Source organism: Myxine glutinosa, chromosome 12 (genome assembly GCF_964187855.1).
Source record: "Myxine glutinosa chromosome 12, kmMyxGlut1.1, whole genome shotgun sequence".
Taxonomy (NCBI): Eukaryota; Metazoa; Chordata; class Myxini; order Myxiniformes; family Myxinidae; genus Myxine; species Myxine glutinosa.
In genome coordinates, this window is record NC_136272.1 from 2879941 (window position 1) to 2892896 (window position 12956).

The following is a 12956-nucleotide window of genomic DNA, read 5'->3' on the forward strand; positions in this document are numbered from 1 at the left end:
AGCCTGCACCTGTTACATGAACCACAAATCAATGGATACCTGTGCACAACTGTCCGCGATGCTCACAAAGCATCACCAGATGGCGGTGTTGCGTCATAAACAGATTGTCGGGAATGGAACAAAAAAGTGTCTGGTGTAAAATGTTGTGTTCAAAATGAAACCACAGATAATCTTATTCGATTTTTCATCTTATTTATATTTACTCAACTAGTTTCAATCGGTAACCTGAACAGCTAATGTAGCTCATTTTATAGGTGACCTATTTGGGGGTGTCTGTTTGGGGCATCCCACCACCAGAAATGCCTGTCACTGTTATGGGAGTATTGGAATGTTCTCGAGTGAAATATGACGTAGGTTTCAATCGGTAACTCGATCATCTGATGTAGCTCATAAGATAATCTGTCAGGGCCTTTCCACCATTGAATCTGTCTGTCAGTGGTGTAGCAGTGCTCAGGAGATCGTGCACTGGCATCGTGATGTCGTTTCAGCAGGTAACCATTTTAGGGCTGCAGATTATTGTCAAAAAGTGCCTTAAAAATGGCGGAACTGGCAACTAGCTTCCTACCAGCTACTTTTGGTATTTTTTTTATAAAGTAGGGGCCTTGACACATTCACAAACCCAAAATACCCAGAATACCCCTGGGGGAACATGCTTAAATGACATCAAAATGGCTGCCAAAATTGTAAAGTTTGGCATTGTGTACAGGTGCTGACGTGGTACCTAACCGTTTATATAGTAGTTTTACTGTCAAGAGAAAAAACATCAGCCTTTTACTGGGATGAACACTTTCATTTGTGGAGAACCAGAGAATAAACAGAAAGGAATAAAACAGCAGCGAATATGAAGCCAGCAGAAGTTCGTGAGAATGTGCTTACAACAATGGTTCTGATAACAAAAATGATTCCCAAATACTTCACCGTGCAGTTAGTATTGTCGTGTGAATCCCTCGGTTAATACCGTAGGATCGCGGATGACCAAATGGGCTTAATGGATGCGACGATCAATGACGGATTCGACTATAAAAGCACGGGGGGAGAGAAGGAAGAGGAAGAAGCGGCAAGCTCTTACCTGACGCCCCGACGGCAGCCCACGATCCTGTAGGGAATGAACTCAAAACGGACACGGGGGTAAAATGTACAAAAATAAAGATTTATTACGGAACCCGATAACAATGGAACGCGATGATAAAACCTAACTCTAAATTGGGATCCCGCACACCTCACTTAGACAACAGCACAGGGGGATGAATTAAATAAAGAAATCGTCGTGTTGTGCGCGTTTGTGGGTGCGAGCTTATCTGTGTCTGTAGTCTGTAGCGTCCGTCAGGAATCGTCCTGGCCCCAGTGTTCGCTCGAAGCAGGCCTCTGTCCTCCTCGTTCACGCCCTGCTAGGCCCCGAGCGACCCGCTCAGCGGCACGCCTCGCTCGCCCGTGGCATCAGTCGCACGCGAGGTCCCGTCTGCTCGTAGCACCACGCCTCGCTCCAAGCACCAATCACCCTCCAAGCACCAAGCACCGCTCCAAGCACCAAGCACCGCTCCAAGCACCAAGCACCGCTCCAAGCACCACGACAAGAAACCAAGGAAGATGACGAACCACCAGGGAAGAACGCCGGGAGGAATGCAGGGAAGAAGACCACGACCGAACCAGGGAAGCCGACCAGGGAAGCCCACGACCGAACCAAACAGGAGAGAATGCAGGGAACAAGCACGAACGAACCCAGAATGCCCGCGAGTGAGACGTTTTGTCCCCCGTAGTCTGACGTCAATTCTCTCGTGCTACCTATCAGGCCCTCCCTTCTTTGTGGTCTTTCCCGCCTTCTGACGTCACCGGCGCTTGTCCTCCAACGAGCGACCTGCTTTTAAGTAATGGTTTGGCGCCTTCCGCACTGATCGGCCGAGTGTTTGAGCCTTCCGCACTGATTGGCCGAGTGTTTGCGCCTTCCGCACTGATTGGCCGAGTGGAGTGTTCGTGCCTTCTGCACTGATTGGCCGAGGTGTCCACGGTCGGTGGCCAATCAGTGCGCCGCTCCCTTCCACCAACCAACCACATGTTCCCTGGGCGTGGCTATTGCTTGCATTGCACGATGCTCGTTGCTGTGCCCCCAATCGGGGCGGTGCCCCAATCTGGCTTCCTGCCTGTTCTTCCTGTAAGACTTTTTGTGACGGAGGGGAATTAATTAATGTGTGCACTAAGGGATCTATCTAAGTGTCTATAGGAGTGCGTTGCCATACGGGACACTGGATTGCTCACAGAGGGAACGACAAATGAGGGAATTTTACCCATAACCCCTATACTAATTAGCATGCCCCGCCTCCTCGTGGCGGGGACACAGATACAACTTATTCCGACATCCGGGCTACACACAGAACTTATTACAGGTAGATTCCCAATCACGACAGTCGAGTACCTACCTATGCAGATCTACCTGGATCTAGATATTCCTCTACCCCCTGACATAACACAGCCCCCCCCCCCCCCCCCTCCTCTGGAACCGTAGCTCCTGCTCGGTTCACTGCAGGCGCTATCATTCCAGTCTTAACACTTACTGTCTCACACTTAATTCACCTATGAAATAAATCAAGAGGGCTGTGGGAAGTGAGCCGGAGCTACCTACCTGCTCTCCTTGACATGCTAATCCCCTTAACAATCATGCAATCAAATATTTACAATAATTATAATTGGTCGTTCCTGTGGAGGGAGGAAACAAACAACAACACGCAAAACTACCTTAACCACAAACCTTAACCTTAACCAAAACTTCAAAAATTCAAAACTCTAATAAAACATTTGTGCAACCCCTTCCTACAGGCCGCATCCCCCGGTGGATGCCACAAGACGCAACCTTACCTGTGGGGCCATCCCAATGCACCCCTAAATTTCCGCGGGCCCTGCCCAGGTGTTACAGGTGAGTAACATGGCTCGGTTGATGTCCCCCACATTCATGCAACACAAACCCTTAACCACTCATACACATTCCAAAAATCATTAAGGCACAAAAAGCCATACACGTATTTATTTCACCCCCCTGCAGGACCATGTCATTGATGTCATATTCGTGTGTGCGTTCATTTCTACTAGGCAGCGGGGAGTACCGCACAAGTAAGATGGTGGGGGCGCTTCAGGCTGTGGTGCCCGCAGTCCAAAAACAAGTCACTTGACTTACAACTTCATTGCCCTCCCCGCTTTACCTCTTGTCCCGTGACAGTCAAACAGCCCCTTTCCGCCGTTACCCCGCCGATGGGGGTCTCCACACACCAGGCTCCGTGGCCTCCTGCTTCAGCGCAGCTACACCGGTCGCCAGGAGTCTCCCTTACCCCAAGGCGCCCAAACAGACCCTCCACCGACGAGCTCCAATTTCCAGATACCACTGGCTTTTTTTTTTTTCTTTTTTTTTTTGTATACAATATCGAGGCTCGTGAAAGAGCTAACATTAATCACACAAAAAGTCAAACCGACACATAAAACACAAAATAAGGCGAGCGATAGACAAGATGGGGAGAGAGGGGGAAGGACACAAACACAACATTTGAGAACAGGGACATCGGGAGAAATGTGGGAGGGGGAGGGCTTGGGGGGAGGTGGGAGAGGTATAAAATATATGAACACTGCAAGGACTTCCAGGAAAGAAGTTGGAATTTCCCAAAAAAAAAAAGTGTATCTGGGGTGAATTAGCGGGGGTAGAAGAGATCAAGGTTTTGGATGGGGGAAGATAAGAGATGGTGGTGAACAGCTGTTTTAAAGACCTTGAGGGAGGAGTGGGATTGAAGGGAGTGGGGGAGTTTGTTCCAGAGGTGGGAGAAAAGGGGACTGAAAGAGTGAAGGTGAGCAGAGAGCCTCGATTTTGGCAGTTTAACCATAAGAGGGTTGCAGGCAGATCTTGTGCGACATGAAGGAATATTTTGGGGACAGAGCACAGAGAGAGCTGGGGGAGCAAGGCCGGAGAGGAGTCGGTAGAAGACAGAAAGACCACCAACCTGCCTGCGGTGAGTGAGTGGAAGGCCCTCGGAGTTAACTTCATCGCAGGAGATTCCAATGATTCTGAAAGGTTTGGTTTCAACAGCGTGAAGCCGAGCTAGGTGTGAGGCAGGAGCACCAACCCAGAGGGGGGAACAGTATTCCATTGAGCTGTGGATGAAAGCCTTGTATGTGGTGAGGAGCTCAGGTGTGCCTAGGAAGGACTTCGCATGACGGAGGATGCCCAGTCGGCGACTGGCTTTGGAGGCCAGCTTGGAAATGTGGTTTTCCCAAGAAGGATCATGGCAGATAGTGAGACCCAAAAGCTTGAGCGACAGAACTTCTTGGAGAGGATTGTTGAGAAAGTATATGGGAGGGTTTTTCAGTCGGTCCTTTCGGAGAGACATCGTAAGAGTGTGAGATTTGTCAGGATTGAAAGACATGTTCCACTTGTTTGACCAGTCTGTGATTTTGTCTAGGTCGGCAGAGAGTGAGGCGGCTGCAGACTGCCGATCTGAGGGATGAGGAATGGAGTGGCAGATAGTGGAGTCTTCAGCAAGGAGACAGAGAGCATTTTCCAGAGAGTCGGAGAGATCATTGATGAAGACCAGAAATAGCACAGGGCCCAGCACATTACCTTGGGGAACTCCAGCCAGAACAGGAAGGGGGAGATGAGAGAAATCCAGTCAGGGCCACACGTTGACTACGACCAGAGAGGAAGTCTGCAAGCCATGCGTGGAGATTTCCATGGATACCATAGGAGGAGAGTTTGGTGAGAAGAGCTGGCTGCCAGACTGTATCGAAGGCATGTGATATGTCAAGTGAGACAGCTCTAATTTCCTGTTTGGCATTGAGGACCTCCATCCATTGTTGAGAAAGCAGAAGCAGCATGTCCAGAGTAGATTGACCAGGTCTGAATCCAAATTGATGATCAGAGATCAAGCCATTGGAGAAGAGGAAGGATTTGATATCCAAAGCAATGATGGATTCCATGACTTTGCTGATAATTGGAAGCAGGCCGATTGGTCTGCAGTTGCAAGGATCTGTATTTGCACCTTTTTTGTGTAAAGCGTTAATGTTGGCTGATTTCCAAGATGCTGGCAGATGATCTTGAGCAAAAGAGAGGGTGAAAAGAACAGAGAGAGGGTGAGATAGAGCGGCAGAGCAGGATTTTAGGACCCGTGGGCTGATGCCGTCTGGTCCAGTTGCAGAATCAGAGTCGAGGTTTGACAAAAACTTCTCCACCTTGTCAGGAGAGAAGGACACAGAGTCCAGGAGCAGTTGGGTTCGACTGGGAAAGGTGGGAACAGAGAGAGATTGGTTTGGGACACAAGATTTTGAGGCAATCACAGAGTTGAGGCATTCGGCTTTGTCACGTGCGGTGTCAACTGTGTAGCCATTTGAGGTAAGGGAGGGGATGGAGGGGGAACAAACACAAACAACTCCTTGTATCCCAACTCTCAAAAGAGAGAGTTGGGATGAGTTGATAGAAGTTGGTCCATGTTGTCCGACAGAGAAATGTAAATGGAGTCATCACTGTTTGGAGGACGGTACAGAAAACATATGAACAAAAGGTGGGAGCGGAGAGGAAGCCGTAGCCAGAGGTACTCTTGGGGGTGGGGTGGAGAGAGGGCAGTGCAGGGAGAGTGAGGAAACGATTTTTTGATAAAGATAGCAACCCCACCACCAGGACGAGGCTCAGGTCTATCGTACCGGAGGAGGGAGTAACCAGGAAGAGATATTAAGGAATCAGAGACATCTTGAAGGAGGAAAGTTTCTGTTAAGCAGATGAAGTCTGGATTGTCAGAAGCAACCTGAATGGGGAGATCAATCAGGTTTGAGTGAAGGCCCCGGATGTTTGAGGTCCATACCGTTAATGACGAGGGAGGGGGAGCATCCGGTGCAGGACAGGGGAGGGGTAGGGTCAGATGAAGGATGAGAGGGGGAGGTAGGAAGAGCAGTTGATAGTGTGTCAGAGATTACAGAAGAGTTACAAGAAAGGGAAGGATGAGGAGAATGAAAGGTTTGATGGTGATGGGATGAGGCACAGTGAGGGGTTGTTTGAGGAGGGGCAGAGGAAAGTAGATGGTTGGGGGAGGTGGAGGTATGAGATAGAAGGGAGACGAAGTGGGGAGGAGGCAACTTTGAGAAGGAGGTGGGAGGAGGGAGAATTTGGGAGGGATGGTTGGGGGGGAGTTTTCAATGGGAGGGGCAAGGGGGGACTTTAGGAGGGGAAGGGCAAGGGGGGAGTTTAGGAGGGGAGGGGCAAGGGGGGAGATTTGTAGGGGTGGGGCAAGGGGGGAGTTTAGGAGGGGAGGGGCAGGGGGGGAGATTTGGAGGGGTGGGGCAAGGGGGGAGTTTAGGAGGGGAGGGGCAAGGGGGGAGTTTAGGAGGGGAGGGGCAAGGGGGGAGATTTGGAGGAGAGGAGCAAGGGGGGAGTTTAGAAAGTGGATGATTAATTTAAGATGAACATTTATAACAAATTGGGTTTGTTGTGATTTTCAAGTTAGCGATCCGTTTAAGAACGATGGAGGAGGGGTGGAACGAATGAGAATTTAGAGCATGTTGTGAGAAAGAATTATAAGAGATTGAATATTTTTTTCAAATGGAATGAGTTGAAGAGGAAATTGAAAGGAGCCTTTTAAATAGGAAGAAAAACAGCGTGTTGTAATATACGACTGAATACAACACTCCTGGGGAAAGTTTAAACATATTTAAACAGAACCGTGAAAAACAATCATATATTCCCAAAAATACCAATAGGGAGAGGGAGCCTAGAGGGACAACCACGAGTCACTTGAACAGGGCAAAAGGTGGAAGGCAGGGCGATAATGGGGGCGGGGCAGGACAGCGCACGTGGACAGAGGCAAAAGCACACGAGGAGAAAAGGAAATAAAAGTTTTTTTGTTTGTTTTTGGGGGGGGGAGGGGGGGCGGATGGGGGTTACAACGTTAGACAAAGAGTAGATGTTCAGTGAAGTTTGGGGGAGAAGGGAAAATCAAAAACCTAGCAAAACCCACGCGGCACGGCAAACAGAAACGATTAATTTATGAAGGATAAACACCGAGAAACTTCCAAGGGACACACTATAGGTTCACACACCGAAAGATAAAATACAGTTTCGACAAAAAACAATTGTGAACAGACTTAACTTTGAAAACGTGGAGACCGTGTGGAGCTTCGAAAATCCGTGACGTCGTCTCCAGATCTCGTGAGACCATTGAGGGGTAATTGCAACAAGGGTAATGAGGGGTAATGGCTGCCAGGGGTAATTGCAACAGAGGGGGGGGGGGGGGTGGGCGCAGGCATCGCTCCTCAGAGCTTGATCTGTACCTGCGGACACACACACCTTCCCCACCCACAAAATCCCCAAAACACATTTCCTCCCCCGCTGCCATTAAATTGGCTAACCCCTGCTCGAGCAGGGAAAATGGCCTTAAAATGCATGTTGTTGTTGTTGTTGTTGTTGTGCCATTCAATTCTCCAACACATATTGCAAGAGCAGATGTTACAAAAAGTTGTCATGGCCTGCCTCATGTGAAATCCCCAATTCACATTTAAATCACATATTTCCAAAAAAACAAACAATAGTCATCACTCAATCCATTATCTCCACCCTCACGCCCACATAAAAACACATAACCACAACACAAAAACAAACGCCACCCACAAGACTCTGTGTGGCACCCATTCCATCCCACTCACCGGCCATGTCATCACTCTCACCCGCCCCCAACTCCAAATTACATGTCCCCAATTTACATAAGCAAGTCCTGAAGCCTGGGACAGTAACCATCAAGGCCTTACCTCTACCTTGATGTGCAGGTAATTCCCAGTTGGTCAGGTCCAAAGTGCCATCAACCCTCAAAATCCCAAAATTTATCATTGGACCATTCAAGTTCCACCAAATTTCACTTTTCTCCCCACTATACTGGCAGGTATGTGGATCTGCATCCAACGGTGAACCGTTCTAAACAACTACATGGCTACGACACCTCCGCACCTCTACCGTGCAAGGGTCATCGGGACAAGCTGAGCAGTCGAAACGCCAACATGGCCCATGACTGTCCATAAGGGCATGACCCACCATCCATCCTTCAACCCCCTTGCGAGGAACACGGCTGCACCAGCCCCAGCTGGCCAATGTAGTGAGCACCTGCTGCCAACAAACACAACCGCACTCACAACCTCGGCCCTGGGGGAGACGGTCACAGTGCGTGGCATTCCCCTCATGTCACCTACGCCGCCCTCGTCCCCCAGTCCACAGAACTGCAGCCCTCAGTGCCCACCCACACTTGACCACACCAAGGTCCAGTTGACAGCCATGCTCCACCAGGAGACCCACCCAGAAGACATGGTCCAAACACCTCGGACACCCATAGCACCACGTTGACCCGCAACTACACAACTCCATCCCCATGACCCCTCATCCCAAATATCGGCACAGTCGCCCCCACAGCCAGTTGAAGGCTATGTCCTGCTAACCTCTCAATTTTATCACAGCCTCCAACACTTTGGTCTAACACACCTGGATCAATAATGGTGTCACTGCTGTCAGTGACCACCATGACATTTCAAAATTCACCCTTAAATTTGCATCTAACCCACAGATTACCAGTGCCAATTATTTTTCACATTTCACTAATCTCACCAAAGAAGGGTGCTTTGCCATACACATGCCAGCCGAGCATGGCCCATATGCTCGGCACGTTACACATTCCCGATTCAACAATCCCATGGCTCTCTTCCCAAACCGAGAGTCCACAAATCATAACGAGACATCTAAGATCATTCTCACCATCATGTTCCACAGATGCCCCAATGGTTGCCTAAGCACCGCTCCAAGCACTACAACAATAACTCAGAGAAGACGACGAATCACCAGGGAAGAACGCCGGGAGGAACGCAGGGAAGAAGACCACGACCGAACCAGGGAGCCGACCAGGGAAGCCCATGACCGAACCAAACAGGGGAGAATGCAGGGAACAAGCATGAACGAACCCAGAATGCCCGCGAGCGAGAAGTTTTGTCCCCTGTGGTCTGATGTCAATTCTCTCGCGTTGCCAATCAGGCCATCCCTTCTTTGTGGTCTTTCCCGCCTTCTGACGTCACCGGCGCTTGTCCTCCAACTAGCGACCTGCTTTTAAGTAATGGTTTGGCGCCTTCCGCACTGATCGGCCGAGTGTTCGCGCCTTCCGCACTGATCGGCCGAGTGTTCGCGCCTTCCTCACTGATTGGCTGAGTGTTCGCACCTTCCGCACTGATTGGCCAAGTGTTCACGCCTTCCATACTGATTGGCCGAGGTGTCCACGGTCGGTGGCCAATCAGTGCGCCACTCCCTTCCACCAACCAATCACACGTTTCTTGTGTGTGGCTATTGCTTGCCTTGCACGATGCTCATTGCTGTGCCACCGATCGGGGCTGTTCCCCGATCTGGCTTCCTGCCTGTTCTTCCTGTAAGTCTTTTTGTGGCGGAGGGGAATTAATTAACGTGTGCACTAAGTGATCTATCTAAGTGTCTGTAGGAGTGCGTTGCCATAAGGGACACTGGATTGCTCACAGAGGGAACGACAAACGAGGGAATTTTACCCATAATCCCTGTACTAATTAGCATGCCCCACCCCTCCTCATGGCAGGGACACAGATACAACTTATTCCGACATCCGAGCTACACACAGAACTTAATACAGGTAGATTCCCTATCACGACAGTCGAGTACCTACCTATGCAGATCTACCTGGATCTAGATATTCCTCTACCCCCCGATATAACAGTATTATTCGCAGAGACATAGAAAAATTACAACTGAATACCCTAACACCCAAGAAATTGATCTTAATGCATCAGCTGCGTTTAATTTAAATATTATTTAAATATAATTTAAATATTTAAATTAAATTATTAAATTAATTTAAATGCATTTAAATGCATTGCATGCATGCATTTGCGATGCATGCATTTAAATTAATTAATTATTTAAATATGATTTAAATATTATTTTAAATATTATTAAATATAATTAATAATATTATTTTAAAATATTATTAAATAGAATATTTAAATCAGATGCTAGTATCATTTTATTACAGATCAGGACACAGGGACCCTCAATGTAAAAATAAAATACAAAAACTTAATAAAAATGGAGGCCATCTTGATGACGTCACTTGAACGTGTTCCCCGAAGGGGATTCTGGGTATTTTTGGTGTGTGAAGTAGTCAGGGCCCATATACTTTATAAAAATATCAAAATTATCTGGGAGGAAGCTAGTGCCACTTCACCCTCATTTTCATGCTCAATCTGCAGCCCTACAGGTCTGCTTGGACCAAAACAGGAATTATACGTTTGTTTTATTACATTGGTCAACAGCCAAATTGGTTCTGACTTCTTTTCAGCTGTTTCTAACTAATTTGGTGCCCACGAATCCGAATCTGACCTTAAAATTTCGCTATCGCGTAACCTTGACGTAGTACATCATAAGTGTGGGAAAATCTTCAGAGCATGAGAATTTCTTGATTAAGTCTCAATAAGTCTATTTCTTGTCAAAAAATAACATGTCAATAATGTCAATAATGTCAATAATGTCAATAATGTCAATAATGTCAATAAATAACAAAAAATAACATGAATTTAAAGATTTTATTTACATCACATAAAAAAATGTAAATCTCCAAAAATAACATGAACTTTATAAAATATCACAAAAAATAACATGAACTTTAAGTTTTTATTTACATCACATAAAAAAATGCAAATCTCCAAAAATAATACGAACTTTATAAAATATCTCCAAAAATAATATGAACTTTAAGTTTTTATTTACATCATATAAAAAAATGTAAATCTCCAAAAATAATATGAACTTTATAAAATATCACAAAAAATAATATGAACTTTAAGTTTTTATTTACATCACATAAAAATATGTAAATCTCCAAAAATAATATGAACTTTATAAAATATCACAAAAAATAATATGAACTTTATGTTTTTATTTACATCACATCAAAAAATGTAAATCTCCAAAAATAATATGAACTTTATAAAATATCAGAAAAAATAATATGAACTTTATGTTTTTATTTACATCATATAAAAAAATGTAAATCTCCAAAAATAATATGAACTTTATAAAATATAACAAAAAATAATATGAACTTTATGTTTTTATTTACATCACATAAAAAAATGTAAATCTCCAAAAATAATATGAACTTTATAAAATATCCCAAAAAATAATATGAACTTTAAGTTTTTATTTACATCACATAAAAAAATGTAAATCTCCAAAAATAATATGAACTTTATAAAATATAACAAAAAATAATATGAACTTTATGTTTTTATTTACATCACATAAAAAAATGTAAATCTCCAAAAATAATATGAACTTTATAAAATATCCCAAAAAATAATATGAACTTTAAGTTTTTATTTACATCACATAAAAAAATGTAAATCTCCAAAAATAATATGAACTTTATAAAATATCACAAAAAATAATATGAACTTTATGTTTTTATTTACATCACATAAAATGTAAATCTCCAAACATAATATGAACTTTAAGTTTTTATTTACATCACATAACAAAATGTAAATCTCCAAAAATAATATGAACTTTATAAAATATCCCAAAAAATAATATGAACTTTAAGTTTTTATTTACATCACATAAAAAAATGTAAATCTCCAAAAATAATATGAACTTTATAAAATATCACAAAAAATAATATGAACTTTACGTTTTTATTTACATCACATAAAAAAATGTAAATCTCCAAAAATAATATGAACTTTATAAAATATCACAAAAAATAATATGAACTTTATGTTTTTATTTACATCACATAAAATGTAAATCTCCAAACATAATATGAACTTTAAGTTTTTATTTACATCACATAACAAAATGTAAATCTCCAAAAATAATATGAACTTTAAGTTTTTATTTACATCACATAAAAAAATGTAAATCTCCAAAAATAATATGAACTTTATAAAATATCACAAAAAATAATATGAACTTTAAGTTTTTATTTACATCACATAAAAAAATGTAAATCTCCAAAAATAATATGAACTTTATAAAATATCACAAAAAATAATATGAACTTTAAGTTTTTATTTACATCACATAAAAAAATGTAAATCTCCAAAAATAATATGAACTTTATAAAATATCACAAAAAATAATATGAACTTTATGTTTTTATTTACATCACATAACAAAATGTAAATCTCCAAAAATAATATGAACTTTAAGTTTTTATTTACATCACATAACAAAATGTAAATCTCCAAAAATAATATGAACTTTAAGTTTTTATTTACATCACATAACAAAATGTAAATCTCCAAAAATAATATGAACTTTAAGTTTTTATTTACATCACATAACAAAATGTAAATCTCCAAAAATAATATGAACTTTAAGTTTTTATTTACATCACATAACAAAATGTAAATCTCCAAAAATAATATGAACTTTAAGTTTTTATTTACATCACATTAAAAGTGCTTCTGAACTTTACTGCGTGTTTAGAAACATCGGCATTTTCTGTATTTTTTGAAGTTAATCAGCCGAATCATCGCAGGAGATCAAAACGAAATCTATTGTCATTTTGAAAAGGTTCCAGGACTCTGCTGCTGATCCCGCTGGGGAACCTTAAGCTCTTTCATTTGGCCCCTCAATAGGAATTTCCGACTATGTCAGTGCCTGCAGGGTTTACCGTGGGAGTTGTTGTATGCAGAGGATCTGGTGTTGATTGCGGAAAGTATGGATGGACTGAAGGAAAAGATGAACATGTGGAAGGAATGTATGGAGACAAAAGGTCTGAAGGTGAATATCGGAAAAACGAAGGTGATGGCAAGTGGTAAAGCATGTGGTGAGGTGGAAAGAACTGGGAAGTGGCCGTGTGCTGTGTGCAGGAAGGGTGTCGGAGTGAACTCCATTCAATGTACAATGTGCGCTGAGTGGGTTCATCAAAAATGTAGTG